Below are 19,091 nucleotides of genomic sequence, written 5' to 3'. Positions count from 1 at the left end.
CAGCCAGAGAGAGGGAACGATTGCTGCTTCACCTGGGCACAGGAGTCACTGCAGTTTGTTGCTCTGAGCAGTTACTGCAGAAAACACTTGTCAAATCAGTTGTGAAAAGAGCCAAACACTCTTTTCAGCTGCCTGAAAACTGGTCTGCCTTCCACTTCCTTCTCTCCTGAAGTGTTACCTGCTCCCTTGCCTTAGTGCCAGGGTCAGCCTAGAGATGCACCACTGCCTCTTGGCATGGGCTTTTCAGCCCAGAGGGGATGTGATGGTCACTAACACTGAGGTCACTTAAAACCTGGAAGAGCTGGGAAAATGAAAGCTGTCCATGTGTGCCATCATCAAGGGAACCATCAAGTGACTTTGCTACTTGTGATCTTAGAAGTCAGTTTTGCTTGCACAGAAATCTTTGCCCATGCACATTGGTGTCATCCCTCTAAAGACAATTTCTTCACGGGAAGCTCTTACAGGCAGTAGAGGTTTGTTCTCTCTGCCTTGCTGTCTCCTTCCCCTCACAAGGAATTGTTGAATATTCAGCATCCCCTGGTTTTAAACTCTCACTTTATAGTCTTTGGTGCTTCTCAGTCATTCCTGAGATCATGCTGGTGTGTTCCTCTACCACCTCAAGTTAGAGCACATGGGAACTTGATTCTCTTAAAGGGAGAGATTTTTTTTCTAAAGTTTAGGTTTAGATTAATGTAAAAAGATCCACTTGCTTGTTAGGTATTGATTGGGTTTCTTTTTAGTTTGGGGTTTGGATTTTTTTGACATCTTGCTATCTCTGGATTTAGCATTGGTTCATTAGTTAAGGAAATAAGCAGCCACATTTTCTATAATTCACATTATTATAGTGTATTCCAAGCCCTGTGTATCCTGAAGCTTGTTAAAGAATCCTTTATCCTTTAAGAAATTCCCATTAATCTCTGACCAAGAAGAGCAATAATAAGTTAGTTAGTCATCATATATAAAAATCTGAATCATTTTCACAAGTATCTTTAATGGCTTCCTTTAATTGCTTGTCTTCATAAAAATGCTACCCCTCTCGAACACAGCATCCTTTCATTCTTCAAGAGGATCTAATTTCTGAAACAACGGAAATTAAGGCACTGATGCTTTATTTGGGCAAATGAACAGAAAAAAAGCCACTCACACAGCTCTAGCAGAAGGTACAGGAACCATGTGTGCTGTTACCTTGTCAGCTACCTGGATAATATTAGGAATATTTTCCAAGCCAGCCCAGCGGACTGCTGGGATCAGCGTTAACTGACAGCAATGTGCTCCGTGTGGACTGGGATGGGATTCTGGCAGGGGAAGGGGAGGCGCCTTCCCTGCTGCTCCTGGCCTTGCCCCACTTGTCCTTGGCTCGGGTTCCGTGGTGGTTCCGTGGTCTCAAGGGCAGGAGCGCCCTTCCCATCGCCCCGCTCCCAGGAGTGCGGTGATTCCGTGAGCTCAGCAGCACCGAGGGGCGTTCTCAGCGTCGGGGAAAGTTGTAGCCTCCTCATTCTCTGCTAAAATGCAGATCTTCAAGTGGGCAGAAACGTTCCCAGCAAGCCCAGCCCTTTCGGGGGCAGCTCAGGCTGCTGGGGGATTAACGTGGCTGGAAAGCCACAGCCGTGATCCTTGCGTCACCCGCTCCTTTTTCCTTGCTCTTTGTTAATCTAAGTATGAGTTTGCCACCTTAAACCCACAATAAAAGGCAACATTCACTGCCCTGCCACCAGAGCTGTGCTGGACAATGTTTTCAAAGCTCTTTCAAAAGGCGTCTCCTCTGTGTTCATCCGTCTTCCTCTGAAGGCACCAGAGGCTCTGAGTAAGGGATAAAAAGGTCAAATGTAAAACAGAGGCTGCCTCTAACCCTTCATGGCCTCTTTAAACCCCTCCATAGTCCATAGGCTGAGAAACACTGAGAAAGGAAGGATGGTGCTGAAGCCTCTTCCTCCCCTGTTTTATTTCAGGTCAGGTAACCTTGCTCACTCTTGTGGAAAGCCTGAGGAGCTCCAGGAGGGATTTAAAGAAGAGATCTTCCTCTCCTCTTCAGGTGAATAGTCATGAATTAGACTCTTGGGAGACTAAAGCAGTATAAATACATAAGGAAATCTTTTGATTACATGTAGTGTTAAAAAATGCTAAAAATACTTCTACTACAGTTAGTGTTGAATTTTTATGTATTTACTTATTTATCTTAATTTATGCCATTTTTTCTCCCTTCCCTGGGAAGCGAAGACTTATCAACAGATAAGGGAGAGAATTTTGTGTTTTTGTATGCAGTATGAGTCCAGTACTTGGCCAAGACCCAGATCTATTGTGGCAAGAAAGTAATAGCTGAACTAACTAGGGACTCAGACTCTCTGGCCAGCATCCAAGAAACATTAAAAAATGTAGTACTGCACATAACAAGTAGGAAGATGCATGCAAATGTTGATGTCTTATTGAAAACTGTTAAGTTATTAATATGTTGGGTTTATAGACGTGCATTTGGATTTTAAAACCTGCTGCTGAAGTTCATGCCCTGAAATTACCTGCTGAACTCTATGTCTGAAATAATATTTAAAGTAGTGTCAGATTGGTGAGGTAGTTGTGGAGAAAATGACACATCTGCATCCCTGGAGTGTTTCTCTTGGGAGCACTGGGACAGTGGCAGGGGTGCAGTTCAGCTCTCAGGACAGTTTCTAAGCATTGGTCCCATTTTTTTCTTTCACTGTGTCTTTCCCCGAAGCAAGTCTTGACCCCGTGACAGGGTAGGAGGATCCACTCTCTGTTGGTTCATGTGTGGGTTGAGAGCTTTGTGTGGTGCCCAGGGATCTCCTAAAGCCTTTTAGAAAGCAGATGCCAAGAACATGGGGTTGGCTAATGGAGGATTTAGGATGACTTTGATGCCAGTGAATCCTGTGCCTGTGGGGTGATGGGTGCAGGATACAGCTCACATTATCACACCTGTGTTTTTGGGGAAAGTGTGGAGTTTTTCCAGTAGGTCTGCTTTGTCATCCAGCCCTGGTAGGATATAAAAGGTGATTCAGCTCTGGTCTTGCAGACAGTCCCCTGAACAAAGTGTCTGATTTCACAAAGCTACTGCCTGGGAGGAAAGGTAAGGAGAGATGCTGGAGCCTCTATTCCAGGTGAATTCCGTGTGCATGCAGCTGCCATCCTGCTCTGTGTTAATGTCACACAGCTCATCATGCCACCCCAGAATGGTTTGTTGCCAAAGTGTCCTTGCCAACCTCCACGGAAATCCCAACATTCCTAAGGGTCTTTTGTGGCACACTCAACAATTCCCTCGCTGTAGCTGTGATCACAGGAGTGCAAGGAAGCACTCAGAAACCAAGAGGCTGGAGAAGCAGAGAGCTCAGCTGGGGTGGCTTATGTGGAGCAGGCAGTGCTGTCCTGTGAGGCACGACAGGAAGCTGAAATAATTTCTTTCTACCACAGCAATAAGCAAACAGTTTCAGTGATTGCACTTTATTCACAACCATAACTGTCATCACTGACATTCACTGGAGGTGTCAAATCCCAGGGTTTTATGCTTTTACAGTAGTATTTTATCTCTTTCCCTCTAGAATTATTACTTTTTTAGTAGGGAATAGCTTAATGTTAGGGCTAAGAGGTGAATGGTAGGACTTGGTTTTAGATTTCTTTTTTTTTTTTTTTTACCTGACCTTCCTCACTCCCTGTTCCCCTCTCATCTCTGCTCAGAGCTTTGTTTGAGCTGGAGAACCAGTTTGATGGTGGTTGTTGTTGTACCAAGTGAGCTTGCTCCTACAGTGGGTTTTTTTTCTAATCTCTCAACTCTTAATTGTTGCATGCAAATTGTTTAATAAATAATGTTGGACAGAAAAGAAAAAGAATAGATATTAATTAAGAAAAGGATTTAGGCTGACTCAGTCTCATACATGAGACAAAAGGTTAAGTAAATGCCAAGGCTGCTATGCCTCTTCAAACAATGAATATTAGTTTTAGAATCATTAATGTCTGCTTAGAAAACAGAGTCATACTGGAGTCTTGTATGCCAAAAAAAACCAAGGCCAGGGCTGTTTCTTTTCAATCTGAAGCTAAATTATTCTCCAATAGAGGGCTAAATGTATGCAATTAACAGTGCTAGGTAGGACAACAGGGAATGGCACTTCTAATATGTAGCCAAATTGAGATCAAGTTTTTCTTTAAATCTGGAAACTTAGACATTTAATATGCACAACCGAGCTCTGCAAGAGAATTAGTGAAAAGAAGCAGATAATTAACTCCTTCCCTGCCTGTCAATGGAGACAGAATGATTAGCTGTTCACACACTCCTGTCTTCTCAAGTTGCTGGATCTACAAAAACAAAGTGGGTTTTTTTTCCAAGTGCCGTCCATATATGAAGATAGTTGTGCAGTCTTTATTAGAAATGAAATTACCACATCATATTTTTAAAGAAAATTTCATCCTGAGAGAGGTCAGTTTTGGAGAGGTCAGTTTAGAATGAACAGGATCGTGAGAGCTTAACTAAAACTGTATACTCTGGGTTGAAAGCTTAAGAAGATAAGTTTTAAGAAATAAATAGCAAAATCCTTTTCAATCAAGTAGGTGACTCTGACTGGTACATAGGCAAAAGAAAAGGTGCTCATTAAAACTTCCCAGCACCTTCATATACAAAAAAATGCTCTGTACTGATTGTGATAGCATCACCCTTTAGTATGAGTGTACCTAACAGTAATAATGTTTTATTCTCAGTCAGAGATCTTCAAGAGGATGAATATATTTTGTCCCAATTTACTGAGGAAAAGGGAAGTAAAAGATGGTGAAGTGACTTCTGTTTGTATCTAAGTCTGTTCTTCCTTGCTCTGGGTTCTGCTGAGCTGAAGCAAAAGGGCTTTTCCCATTCCATTTCCCCTGCTGGGGAAGTTCTCAGAGCAGAGCCTTTGGTGGCAGTGGTGACTCCTACTGAAGTCAACAGCCACGTGCAAATAAAGCCTCAGGTCGGAAAACAAGACACTGAAATAGCTCAAGTTTTGTTTCTAAGGCTGAAGTGCATTACAGCTCTCATTTCACTGAGTAAATGCCATTATGCTGAAGTCCTTTGCATTGTCACCAACAGGAAGAGAGAGCTTTGCTCTAAGGCTTGTTTCAGTGATGATGGGTCTGTGCTGGAATGTGTTGTATTTACATTTCATATTTTCATATTGTGTCTAAGTGTCTCCACTTTCTGGTGCTTGCTGCTTTCAAGAGTGAAGGAAATCTGTCTGGAGATTGGGCCAGTTCAGGGGCACGTGCCCAAGCCCAGTTCTGAGCCTTATACTTTCCTTTTAGGCTTCTCACACACTATTACTAGGAAAAAGCAAAGAAGCAGCCAAACACCAGATTGTTGCTCTTTGGTATTGAGCTCCTCTCTCGATAAGGGGTTTATTAGTTTGTGCTCAGGCTTAAGTCTGTATAAGAGATCCATAAGGGAGCTAACATATGGGATATTTTAACTCTCCATATTTAAATAATCTTCATTAAGACCATTTGGAAAGAATCTGTGCGTTTTCTACTTGTGAGTCTTTGTCTTTTCCTTTCGAGAATTTTATTTCTGGAGACTCTGGATGCTAAAACTGGCTCTCTCCTCCCCAGCTGGCCTGAGCACAAGTAGACTCCAGTAATCTGAAGGTCTCTAAACAGAGACCACCAGAGCAGTCCTGCAGGATCTGCTCAGGGTGAGGCCACCTAGGAGCAGCTTCTCTCTGGCTGCAGTGGCCTGTTTCACCACTGGGCAAATATTTGACTTTGAAAATGTTTAGTTTTCACTTATTTTGTCGTGAGTTTGTGCCAGAAGGCCAGGCATGATGGCCCTTATGTTTGCTAAAGGTCTGGCTCTGGCTGTGTGGTGTGGGAGGATCTCCTGTCATGCAGAACCTGAGGTCAAGCTGTCCTCTTGCATTCCTCACGTGGGCAGCGCTGCCCTTGCAGCCGGCTCTGGGCTGGTGTGGCTGATGCTGATGCTGTCGGAGAGAAAATTTCTGGGTTGCTCTGTGTTCTGGCACAGTCCCTTATGGACAGACCTCTGTCCTGACAGCTTCTATTCCTAGGTTCATTCTTCACACATTTAATTCCCCTCTGGCAACACTGTGTGACCAACTTGGGGCAGTCCCCAGATCCTCTCTTCTGAGGTCACCAACCACAAAGCCAGGTGGGATTGGTGACTCTGCTATAGGGTTGGGGGCTTCTGGGATATTTAAGTGCATAAAGATGTGTGCCTCAAACCAGCCGAGGAATCCTTGAAGGAGTAAAGGAGAAGGGAACCGAGGCTGTGTTTGCCTAATTCTGCTTGCAGAGGTGTGAGAGCCAGCAGGGCAAGCTCAGGGAGGGCAGGCAGCCTCAGCTACAGCCAGGCCTGCATTGCTCTTGGCAGCAGCTCCAATCCTCTCTTCCCTCCCTGCAGGCTGCTCCAGGCCTTTCTCTCAGTGCCTCTGATCTGTGCTCCTTCAGCTCCTGCCAGTGCCTCCGTCCCCTGCCCGGCTGCCCTGCTCGTGTCCCCAGTGCCATTGGTGTCCCTGCACCACCAGGATCCTCTGTGGCTTTGCTCCCCTGCCTCCCTGACCTCACTGAGCACCCTCATGGTCCCTCCTCACATCTTTTACCTTTTCTTTCCTCGTGCTTCCTCTCCCCCAGCTGAGCCCCGTCCCAGTCCAGGCATGACAGCTGTGTGGGCATCCCGACCCCACTGTTCCTGCACCCGGGGCAGGATCCCGCCCTCGCACCTCACAGGGTGCAGAGGTGCCTGTGCAGGGCTCGGGCATCGCCCCCCAGAGCTCACCCCGCTGTGCAGCAGAGCCCATGCCATCGATCAGCCCATCCCCGAGTGCTCTGCTCCTGCAGCATTTAATCCCCAGCTCCGAGTCACCGGGACACCGCAGGCTGTTGGGTTCCGCTCGGGCATAATTCCATCATTACCATTGATTTGTTCGCCCGCGCTCCCCACGGTGCTTTTAATCAACTCTCCATCTTTGTGCCTTCACACCTTTACGCTTCCCATGATTGGCTCTGCTCCCTTCTGCCTCTGCAGTGAAATAGCACCATAGAAATCCTCCTGCCTCTTACATACATTAACAATCCCATTTCTCCTCTCTCTGGTCCAGTGAAGGGATCTCCCTCACCACAAAGGCACCACTGTCTCTGCTGAGCGCACGGGGAATAGCTTCTATTCATTATTCCCAAAGTCCAGTACAATGGGTTATAATTAGTTACTGGCCTCTTTGGTTTACTCTACCTTCAAAGCTCTTTTATAGTTTAAAAGTGAAGGCAGATGCTGACATTAATTTTGGCTGTCTCTCCATGGCATTGTGCAGACAAGATAAAACCAACATGCAGGTACAGGGATAAGTAACTCACTAGCCAAAAAAAAGGAAAAAAAAGTAGCAAATAGGGCCGTCATCACATTCATTTCGTGAAAGTAGCGTGGTGTTGGGGAGAACTCATTAGCCTTTTTGTTCTGCATTATCACCATCATTTATCAGCAGTTGTATCACATGTCACAGCCACTATCCTTTCTGGCATCCAGTGTGGGACCAAAGGGCTCCCGGAGAATGCCGAGCTCCGACGCCGGGGCTGTGCCGTGTGATGCACTAGGCACTCTATTAATTGTGGCAGATAGAATTTTTTCCAATATACTCCTAAAGGGACACTCAATAAAGCAATGCAGTGTGATTTACCAACTCAAAGAAGCATGGACAAATAAAACCACATCATGGGCCTGTGCTTCCCTCTAAACCTTCCTTTGGCTGTTAGCACTGCAAATATTGGAAGTTGTTTAGAAATGAAACAAGCCCAAACCCACAAGTGAAGAAAACCCAAACATTAGGCTGATCAGTTCTCACAAATACAGGCTGCTTTCAGTGAAACTCTTCCTTTGGTTCTGTCCCAGTGATGGTGGCCTGTTAGATCTTTAAAGAAACCTGCTGCTTTTTTAAGCTGTGATCACTTTTTGTGTACACACACAGAGTTCTCCACTACAAAGCAGGACTTGAGGAGTAGTTTTAGAACTCCTCCATGATCCTAGACCTTTAATTAGCTGGCAGTAATTGCCCACCTCTCCCATCAGTGCAGAAATATGTGGGAAGGGAGAAAGCTGCAGCCTTGTCCAAGCTGCTGGAGTTGCAGCTGTCAGCTCAAAGCAGCACTTCAAGAAAGTATTTCATGTACAGCAAAAGTGATGCATGTTCACCACCCCATCTAGGAGGAGGGGAAACACCATCTTTAAATATTTTGGGCATCAGAGGAGGACATGCAGAGGCTGATCCTGACCCTCTGGACTTGGGAACATCAGCTAATCCTGTGGCTCAGCTCTGGGAGCAGCAGCACTTGCTTACCCCACAGGCAGACTGAGGATTAATTAATATTTGCAAAGTGCTTTGAAGATGAAAAGTAGCATGTTAAGTACTATAAAGTATTATTAATAGTGATAACAAACTGATAATTTTGGAGTCTATGAGTCTTTTCTTAACCTTTTCCAGCAAGACCTTACAGTGCAAACAGCTGAACAAGTGACAGCAGTACAGCCAGAGTGGCTGGTCCTGTGTTTTCCAAAGCATTGGGGTTGTGCTGGTTGCCAGCAGCACCTTCCTGTTGGAGCAGTCACTCCCCACCAAAACCCTCAGTCTGAAAGGTTCACCAAACCCCGAGCTCCTGCTGAGGAGTTTGTTCTGCCCTGGGCAGGGAGAAGGGCTTTGATTCTCACCAGTTCCCTCTGTGAGCAGCCACAGGGGGAAGGCTGAGGGCCAGAGGTAGAAATGTGGGACTGGATGTGGCTCCTGCCCTCACCCATTGGGATTTTATACCAAGAAAATCAGGTCCTGGTGTCAGCTAGTCAGGAGGAAGTCTGTCAGTGTATTTAATTTGAAACAAGAAACAGTTTCAGACCTCTATGGCCCAGGTCTTTAAGGCCAGTTTTCTGGCATTATGAAATATGTTTTTCCTCTGAAAACTTTGAGATCTAAGAATTTTGTCTGGAGTGTAAACAGTAGGACTCTCACGAAGAGTAAAATTTATTTCTTAGCTTGATAGGGTCAAGTAACTCTAACTGGGATTAGCTAATGTTTCACAGAACCTGATGTTTTTGTGGCTAGGGAATCCCTGGAGGAAGGAAGATAGCCATGCTTGATGAAAAGCTCCTAATAAAATTAGATACTGCTCTTGAGCTTATCAAAAGAAGATGGAAAGTAATGAAAATTAAAAGTGCAGCTCTGGAATCTTGTAAAATCCTGTCAAGACAGCAATCTGGAAACCAATGTCCATATTATTTTCCCTTTTTCTGCCCCACCTGCCTGTCTATGCATAATCCTGCACACACAGCCCCTGTTTCTTTCTCTACTCAGATGACCTTAGTTATGTCCCTCTCATTTTCTCTCTCAGCATCCCCACCTCTGAATCCCCACCAAAACCAAAAAAATAAGAATAAAAAAATACCATCAATCAGGCCAGTATAACTTGCCAAATCCCAAACTTTCTCTGATGAGGTGTTAGTAAAGACAGGAATTGCCACAAAAAAAGAAGGATAAGCTCCAAGAGATCAATTAAAGCTGTCTTAAAGTTCCCTTAATTTCTTTCAGAATTATTGAGTGAAGGCCTGAGACACTTCCAAAAAAAGCAGGAATCTTTTTATGAAAGGGAAAATGGTTGTGGCTTCGATGGCTTGTTTGTGGTCAGAAAGCAAACATGGGGCTCTGTGTTCTTCCTGACTTCTACATGAGCAAAATAGGAGACAGAAAAAAGAAAGGAGAAATAAGAATGGGTGTATTGAAGAAGGGAAAAGAACTCTCAATGCTACTAAAAATATATATTTTTAACTGTTTGCCTCCCTCTTTTGAGAGCAATTAACCTTTTAACTCTGTGAAAGAGTTGGAACAGGAAAGATTTTCTGATTGTTTGTGCTGCGCCTGTTTTTTGTGTACCTGGACTTTTCATTCTTTGTGCAACCTTTATCAGGTTGTCAGAGACACCAAAAGGAATACCCTGCACTATTCCCTCCTTTTTGATGGGGCTATCCCAAGGTACCCTCAACCATTCTTGCTACTGGTTTCTAAAATCAAAGTGTCTGCTTGAACAAATGGGGAGGAGAGATACATACTGCCAACATCCAGGTGGGAATGGTGATTTTATTATTGGCTGGTGTACAGCGGGGACATAAAACTAGAATGACCAAAATCTGGAATGTGCTGGAATTGCTGATGTACCCTGATACCTGTAGCTCTACCACAGATGCTGCTCAGGTTTTCTTTCCTCTTTCCCCCCTCTTTATTCCCCCCAGGTTGCTTTAATGTGTAATATCAGCAATAATCACTGTGGTGTTGTTTCGGAGGCATTCCTGAAGAGTTAGGAGTGGACTGTAATTGAAGAGTTCATTACCAAGATCAGTTGGCTCCTTGATTACAGTGGCAAGGTGAAATGTATATCCTCACCAAAAAGCAACTGCTAAACCTTTAGAGAAGTCACCCACTTTTCACTCTTTTTCATTAGGACCCCGACAAGCTTGTCAGCAAAATTAAAGGTATGTCATTCACATCGTGCATGCATTGCAAAGGACTATAAACCTGCCAACCTCTTTGATGAAATAAAAGGGTTTTATTTATGATTCATGTAGGAATATGAGGTTATTTTTATTCTGTCAGTACACTAATAATCAGACAAGAGCTCAGGAAATGAGAAGGCAAACTGACAGGGAAGGTTCTGATAAAGGGGAACCCTCGAGGGCATTTTGCCCCCTTTGTAATCTCCTTTTTAGTGCGAGGTTATATTATAAGCATGGCATAGCATGATCTTGGCTCACAGGAACAAAGAGAGGAAGTACCTAGCAGGACTTGAGGTATAATTCCACCAGAAAAAGAAAACACTTCCACCAGAGAAGTCTGCATTGCTGCAGTGATGTGAACAGGAACTTGCAACCTGGTTTTCCAAGAGTTGGAAAGAAACCCTTCTTTTCTCCTTGCAACATAACCAATCTCAATCACAACAACAACAACAAAGAGAGACTGTAAATTCAGAGCCCTTGCAAATTTGTTACCTATTAGTTTTATACTCTTTTTTCCTCACAGTCTAGCTCAATGTGAGATGTGACAGCACAGAAAAGAGAGGATGGGGAAGTTGCTCCCTTCCCAGTCCTTGGTCAGTGTCTGTGCTAGCAGAGGAGCTGAGGAGCAGGCTCTGTTTCCAAACGTGCCTTGCTCTGGGTGTCTCAGATGTCTTGGCAGTTTGAAGCCGCTTTAGCTCTGTCCCAGCTCAGCAAAGCTTCTGGAAGTGCGTTTTGTGCTTCTTGGTGTAAGCTGTCATTCATCCCCCAGCACAGCCGTGATTACGGAAACACTCCTCGGGAGTAAAAAGGAATCACTGTGTTAGCTGGCTGGCCTTAAGCACGGGAGTTTGCTGAACAGTGGTGTGCTGGCAGGAAAACACAGCCCAGCCAAATGTATGCAGGATGAAGTGAAACAAAGTTCACTGGAGGAAGGAAAATAATACTAATCCTTCATTCAATAAGTGGCGAGTTAAGTACATTCTGCATGTGGAAGAAATGTAAAAGCCAAGGGAGGAAAGCACACACAGAAAGGTGGTGTGGCTGCCTCCCTCTCTAAAGACAACACATGGGGCATTTAGCAATGAATAATACTGGGAGTTGTGCCCAAGGTGCTCGTGCAAAACGCAGCTCCTGCTTTAAGGCTCTGCCGACTTTTAGGGTGTTTGAGCTCTCTCTAACTAGAGAATTCCCTAAAGTGAGGGACAATGCTCCCTTTTCCATGGCTTGGTGATGTGCAGAGGATGACAGGTAGGGTTTGAGATGAGATTAGGTACATCCTTCAGTGCTGTGATCTTTGTGATAGTTTTCCACGTTCAGCAGGTTTGGGAAGTTTGGGTTTTGGCTGCATGGGGCAGGCTCTGCAAAGGTGAGCAGGTATCAGATGCACTGAGCAGATACAGTCTGGTTGTTGGACTCTATGCTGGCCTCTGTGGTTGTTTTGGGATACTCCAGTGACACCTTCCAGACTCTTGTTTCTTGTCCTATACCATCCTACTGATGCTGAGATTAGGGGTAATTTGTAAGGCATGTGTTCCCTTTAATGGAAATCATAAATCACAGAGAGCCTCAGAGAAATACAGAGCCTGATTGCCCTGCTGCCTACAGTGTTTTACCTTTCCTTCTCTTTGCCTCACTGTGCTTTCTGGGGAGTCACCTACTTTCTTTTCCCATGGGTACACATGGAATCCACCTTTCTTCTTGTTCGTGTGGGAGGTTGCTTTGTTTGTTTGTTTTCAAGCAGCTACAGCAAAAGGATTTATAACAATTTGAAATTCTCGATGGCAGAATCCGCTGCTGTTAGCGGAGGAGCTTCAGGACAGATGCACTACTTGAAAGTCTTTTCAGTGACTTGTTGAAAATTAGTGAGATGTCAGGGGCTGGAAACAGGATCCTGCTGTTTGCAGAACACTTGGTGCACGTCCTTGCTGGAAAGCTGTTGAAGTGTCGAGAGCCAGTGGGGTTTTTGACTCCTGTGTGATGTTAGAAGGACACAGAGTAGCCTCAAGGTGCTGCTGTCCCTTTAAAACCCTCCTTTTGTCTGTTGACTCAGTGACTTAGAGTAAAACATAATTTCATTTCTCTCAGTTAATTACGAACTCCTCCCTTCCAAACTCCTGATCCCTTCACACAGCCAAAGGCATCGATGGCAGAGCAGAGCCCGGATTTGGGAGCTGGCAGTGCTGCTCCTCCATTCCCGCAGCAGCCGGGTGCTTCTCCCCGTGCCTCTGGAGCCTGCCATTGTGCTGGGAAGTGGAGCAGGTAACCACTTCATCAGTCCGAGGTTCCATTCTCGTGGAGCACGGAGGTTCATTATACTCACTTTATCAGCAGTGCGCTTTACTGCCGAATCCATGAGAGATATTCATGTGAAACATGAGCAGAGAGAGAGGCATTGCATCTTTTCATTAATAAGCCCTCTTCTGGGATCCGGCATTAGTGAGATTCAGCGGATCATAGAGCACAGGGGTATCATTTTTACATGATTACTCTAAATTCTTAAACCAGAGGCTTAAGAGAGAGGCTTCTCACAAAGGCAGCAGTGGGAATTGTTAAATGATTGGCACAGCACTCACGATGGGCTGAACCACTCTGGGTATCTCCAGTCATGGGGGGTACCAGCAGGCATTTTATTACCTGCCACCGAGGGAAAAGTGGAAAAGAGAGAATGTATCAGACAGAGGGAGATGTGCTAACCCTGCAAAATATCTCTGTAGTTCTGTCTCTCCTTCTGGAAAAAAACTCTTGCCATAATCCTGATGCAGGGCATCATCCCACCACATAGGCTGAGCTGTACCCTTCCCTTGCCTTCCAAAACCTTCCCTTCCCTTCCCTTCCCTTCCCTTCCCTTCCCTTCCCTTCCCTTCCCTTCCCTTCCCTTCCCTTCCCTTCCCTTCCCTTCCCTTCCCTTCCCTTCCCTTCCCTCACCGTCCCTTCCCAAACCTTCCATTCCAAACCTTCCCAAACCTAACCTTCCCTTCCCAAACCTAAACTTCCCAAACCTTCCCTTCCCTTCCCAAACCTTCCCTTCCCACACCTTCCCACACCTTCCCACAGATTCACTTCCCTTCCCAGACCTTCCCTTCCCAAACCTTCCCAAACCTTCCCAAACCTTCCCATCCCTTCCCACCCTTTCCCACACCTTCCCAAACCGTCCCAAACCTTCAATTCAGAACCTTCCGTTCCCCCACCTTCCCTTCCCTTCCCTTCCCTTCCCTTCCCTTCCCTTCCCTTCCCTTCCCTTCCCTTCCCTTCCCTTCCCTTCCCTTCCCTTCCCTTCCCTTCCCAAACCTTCCCAAACCTTCCCAAACCTTCCCAAACCTTCCCAAACCTTCCCAAACCTTCCCAAACTTTCCCTTCACTTCCCACACCTTCCCTTCACTTCCCACACCTTCCATTCCCAAACCTTCCCTTCCGTTCTCCAACCCTTCCCTTCCGTTCCCAAACCTTCCCTTCCTTTCCCACACCTTCCCTTCCAAAACCTTCCCTTCACAAACCTTCACAAACCTTCCCAAAACATCCCACACCTTCCCTTCCCAAACCTTCCCAAACCTTCCCAAACCTTCCCAAACCTTCCCAAACTTTCCCTTCCCTTGCCAAATCTTCCCTTCCCTTGCCTTCTATTCCCAAACCTTCCCAAACCTTCCCAAACCTTCCCAAACTTTCCCTTCCCTTCCCACACCTTCCCTTCATTTCCGACACCTTTCCTTCCCAAACCTTCCCTTAACAAATCTTCACTTCCCTTCCCAAACCTTCCCTTCATTTCCGACACCTTCCCTTCCCAAACCTTCGCAAACCTTCCCAAACCTTCCCAAACCTTCCCTTCCCAAACCTTCCCTTCCCAAACCTTCCTTTCCCAAATCTTCCCTTCCCAAACCTTCCCTTCCCAAACCTTCCCTTCCCACGCCTTCCCACGCCTTCCCACTCCTTCCCACAGATTCACTTCCCTTCCCAGACCTTCCCTTCCCAAACCTTCCCATCCCTTCCCACCCTTTCCCACACCTTCCCAAACCGTCCCAAAAATTCAATTCAGAACCTTCCGTTCCCCCACCTTCCCTTCCCTTCCCTTCCCTTCCCTTCCCTTCCCTTCCCTTCCCTTCCCTTCCCTTCCCTTCCCTTCCCTTCCCTTCCCTTCCCTTCCCTTCCCTTCCCTTCCCTTCCCTTCCCTTCCCTTCCCAGACCTTTGCTTCCTTTCCCTTCCCACACCTTCCCAAACCTTCCCAAACCGTCCCAAACTTTCCCTTCACTTCCCACACCTTCCCTTCACTTCCCACACCTTCCCTTCCCACACCTTCCCTTCCCACACCTTCCCTTCCGTTCCCAAACCTTCCCTTCCTTTCCCACACCTTCCCTTCCCACACCTTCCCAAACCTTCCCAAACTTTCCTTTCCCTTGCCAAACCTTCCCTTTACTTGCCTTCCATTCCCAAACCTTCCCAAACCTTCCCTTCCCAAACCTTCCCAAACTTTCCTTTCCCTTCCCACACCTTCCCCTCATTTCCGACACCTTCCCTTCACAAACCTTCCCTTCAAAATCTTCACTTCCCTTCCCAAACCTTCCCTTCCCTTCCCAAACCTTCCCTTCCCTTCCCAAACCTTCCCTTCCTTTCCCACACTTTCCCTTCCTAAACCTTCATTCCCAAACATTCCCAAACCTTCCCAAACCTTCCCAAACCTTCCCAAACTTTCCCTTCCCTCACCTTCCCAAACCTTCCCACACCTTCCCAAACCTTCACAAACTTTCCCTTCCCGTCGCTACCCTTCCCTTCCCAAACCTTCCCTTCCCACACCTTCCCTTCCCACCCTTTCCCACACCTTACCAAACCTTCCATTCAGTACCTTCCGTTCCCCCACCTTCCCTTCCCTTCCCTTCCCTTCCCTTCCCTTCCCTTCCCTTCCCTTCCCTTCCCTTCCCTTCCCTTCCCTTCCCTTCCCTTCCCTTCCCTTCCCTTCCCTTCCCAAACCTTCCCTTCCCTTCCCTTCCCTTCCCTTCCCTTCCCTTCCCTTCCCTTCCCTTCCCTTCCCTTCCCTTCCCTTCCCTTCCCTTCCCTTCCCTTCCCTTCCCTTCCCTTCCCTTCCCTTCCCTTCCCTCACCGTCCCTTCCCAAACCTTCCCAAACCTTCCCAAACCTTCCCAAACTTTCCCTTCCCTTCCCAAACCTTCCCTTCCCAATCCTTCCCAAACCTTCCCAAACCTTCCCATCCGAAACCTTCCCAAAACTTCCCAAAACTTCCCAAAACTTCCCAAAACTTCCCTTCCCAAACCTTCCCACACCTTCCCAAACCTTCCATTCCCACATCTTCCCTTCCATTCCCACACCTTTCCTTCCTTTCCCTTCCCACACCTTCACTTTCCACACCTTCCCAAACCTTCCCTTCCCAAACCTTCCCTTCCCAAACCTTCCCAAACCTTCCCAAACTTTCCCACACCTTCCTTTCCCAAACCTTCCCTTCCCAAACCTTCCCAAACCTTCCCAAAATTTCCCTTCCAAACATTTCCACACCTTCCCAAACCTTCCCACACCTTCCCAAAACTTCCCACACCTTCCCACAACTTCACAAACCTTCCCTAACCTTCCCTTCCCAAACCTTCCCTTCCCAAACCTTCCCACACCTTCCCTTCCCTTCCCAAACCTTCCATTCCCTCACCTTCCCTTACCTTCCCTTCCCAAACCTTCCCAAACCTTCCCAAACCTTCCCAAACCTTCCCTTCCCAAACCTTCCCTTCCCAAACCTTCCCACACCTTCCCAAACCTTCCGTTCCCTTCCCACACCTGCCCTTCATTTCCGACACCTTTCCTTCCCAAACCTTTCCTTCGCAAACCTTCCCAAACCTTCCCTTCCTTTCCCACACCTTCCCTTCCTAAACCTTCCCTTCCCAAACCATCCCAAACCTTCCCTTCCCAAACCTTCCCAAACCTTCCGTTCCCCCACCTTCCCTTCCCTTCCCTTCCCTTCCCTTCCCTTCCCTTCCCTTCCCTTCCCTTCCCTTCCCTTCCCTTCCCTTCCCTTCCCTTCCCTTCCCTTCCCTTCCCTTCCCTTCCCTTCCCTTCCCTTCCCTTCCCTTCCCTTCCCTTCCCTTCCCTTCCCTTCCCTTCCCTTCCCTTCCCTTCCCTCACCATCCATTCCCTTCCCTTCCCTCACCATCCATTCCCTTCCCTTCCCTCACCATCCATTCCCTCACCATCCATTCCCTTCCCACACCTTTCCTTCCCACACATTCCCTTCACAAACCTTCCCTTCCCAAACCTTTCCTTCCCAAATCTTCCCTTCCCAAACCTTCCCACACCTTCCCAAAACTTCCCAAACCTTCCCTTCCCACACCTTCCATTCCCTTCCCACACCTTTCCTTCCCAAACCGCCCCTTCCCTTCCCAAACCTTCCCAAACCTTCCCTTCCTACACCTTCCCAAACTTGCCCAAACCTATCTAAACCTTCCCAAACCTTCCGTTCCCACACCTTCCCTTCCGTTCCCACACGTTTCCTTCCCTTCCCAAACTTTACCTTCCCTTCCCAAACCTTCCCAAACCTTCCCAAACCTTCCCAAACCTTCCGTTCCCTTCCGTTCCCTTCCCTTCCCACACCTTCTCACACCTTCCCACACCTTCCCAAACCTTCCCAAACTTTCCCTTCCCTTCCCACACCTTCCCTTCCCACACCTTCACTTCCATTCCCTTCCCAAACCTTCCCAAACCTTCCCAAACCTTCCTTTCCCACACCTTCACTTCCATTCCCTTCCCAAACCTTCCCAAACCTTCCCAAACCTTCCCTTCCCAAACCATCCCTTCTCAAACCTTCCCACACCTTCCCTTCCCACACGTTTCCTTCCCTTCCCAAACTTTACCTTCCCTTCCCAAACCTTCCCAAACCTTCCCAAACCTTCCCAAACCTTCCCTTCCCAAACCTTCCCTTCCCAAACCTTCCCAAACCTTCCCAAACCTTCCCTTCCCAAACCTTCCCAAACCTTCCCAAACCTTCCCTTCCCAAACCTTCCCAAACCTTCCCTTCCCTTCCCAAACCTTCCCTTCCCAAACCTTCCCTTCCCAAACCTTCCCAAACCTTCCCAAACCTTCCCAAACCTTCCCTTCCCAAACCTTCCCAAACCTTCCCAAACCTTCCCAAACCTTCCCTTCCCAAACCTTCCCAAACCTTCCCAAACCTTCCCTTCCCTTCCCAAACCTTCCCTTCCCAAAGCTTCCCTTCCCAAAGCTTCCAAAACCTTCCCTTCCCAAACCTTCCCAGACCTTCCCTTCCCACACCTTCCCAAACCTTACCAAACTTTCCCTTCCCTTCCCACACCTTCCCTTCCCACACCTTCACTTCCATTCCCTTCCCAAACCTTCTCAAACCTTCCCACACCTTCCCTTCCCACACCTTCCCTTCCCACACCTTCCATCTACGCCTATGTTTAGCCTGTCTGATCTCCCCTTCATTAGTATGGCTGCTGAAATAATCCCCGTGCAGCCTCCACCCCCCAAATATCTCATGTTTGGCTGGGCAGAGGCTCAGGCAGATATTTCTGAGTTCCATTGCCCGCACACAGGAACCCTTTCCTGGCTCACAGCAGGGTGCCCAGGTGGCAAACCCCTGCTGAGCTGGGATGTTGGTGGCATTTCCATCAGACAGAGGCGTCTGTGGATTCTGGAGACCCACACTGTCTTTTTGAGGTCACAGCCTGTTCCTTCTGTGATTTCGTGTCATTCCATCCAGAATTCCTGCACTGCATTCCCTCTGCTCTGGCTGCTCAGTCCTGCCTGCCAGGCTGCCTGCAAACCAAAATCAGGAACTTGATGTGGCTGAAATAAAAACTCTGTTGTTTGGAGTTTTTTTGGTTTTTTTTCTCCCTGGATTAGTTTTCAGATGGATAAGTTCCTCTGTCGGTTCCAAAATACAGATGCACAAATGCTTATCCCAGCGTGAGGAAAGAGACCCCACAGGGCCCAAAAGGACTGGGAAGCTTCTGTCACTGACAGCCAGAAGTGTTGGCTGAGCTCTGCCTTCCAGTCCCCCTTTGCCAAAGGGAGATAATAGTAATTCCTTATTTCCTTCCTTCTTCTGTTAAAGAGAAGAGGCGGCGTTTGCCACATGCTTGCATTTTTCCATGGAGCTGGATCTTAGAGCAGGAATCAAACAGCAACGACTGCCAGAGCCTTCCCAAGGTGTCCTTAACTCTGGAAGGCAAAGTGACCACTGCTCCCTTTCCATCACCTTGGTGAGTGTAGGCAGGAAAATCCTTCCTCAGCTATTTCTCCAACAGCTTGAAGTCCAGCTGCAAAACCCTCCAGCTTCCCAGTGATCCTGATCCTGATTGCTAATAGGGATTGTTTTGAGTTTTGAAGTTTAAAAGAGGGCAAGAGGAGAAGGAGGAGGTGAAGGAAGAGGAGAAGGCCAGAACAGACCTATGAAACCAAGAATCCATACTGGAGATTTCTGAGGTATCCTGCCATAAACTGCTTTCAGCCCTGGTGAAAATCCATCAATTTTCAGGTTTTTAGTTACAATTGATTTTAGGCAGAGATGTTCCTCTTTCAGAAGCTTTCTTTCAATCTCTTGCTTTCAACAAGTCTGAAAAGAAAAAGAAAAACA

The 19,091-nt window shown here is 47.1% G+C and overlaps 1 protein-coding gene across 9 annotated transcripts in view; it reads left to right on the top strand.

Moving 5' to 3' along the window:
- Nucleotides 1–19,091, top strand: part of LOC148224150 (uncharacterized) — a 444,317-nt gene that overhangs the window by 384,890 nt on the left and 40,336 nt on the right. Inside the window, exon 5 of one of the 9 annotated variants that reach the window (XR_015802074.1) lies at nt 1,950–2,032. The exons of the other annotated variants lie outside the window; for them this stretch is intronic. The gene's annotated coding sequence lies outside the window, so the exon portion shown is untranslated. The remainder of the gene's footprint in view (nt 1–1,949; nt 2,033–19,091) is intronic. 9 annotated transcript variants of the gene reach the window in all.

Source organism: Sturnus vulgaris, chromosome 3, assembly GCF_052056855.1.
Source record: "Sturnus vulgaris isolate bStuVul1 chromosome 3, bStuVul1.hap1, whole genome shotgun sequence".
In the NCBI taxonomy this organism is placed as follows: domain Eukaryota; kingdom Metazoa; phylum Chordata; class Aves; order Passeriformes; family Sturnidae; genus Sturnus; species Sturnus vulgaris.
Note: the sequence above shows the minus strand (reverse complement) of the source record. Positions and strands in the feature narration are given on the sequence as shown.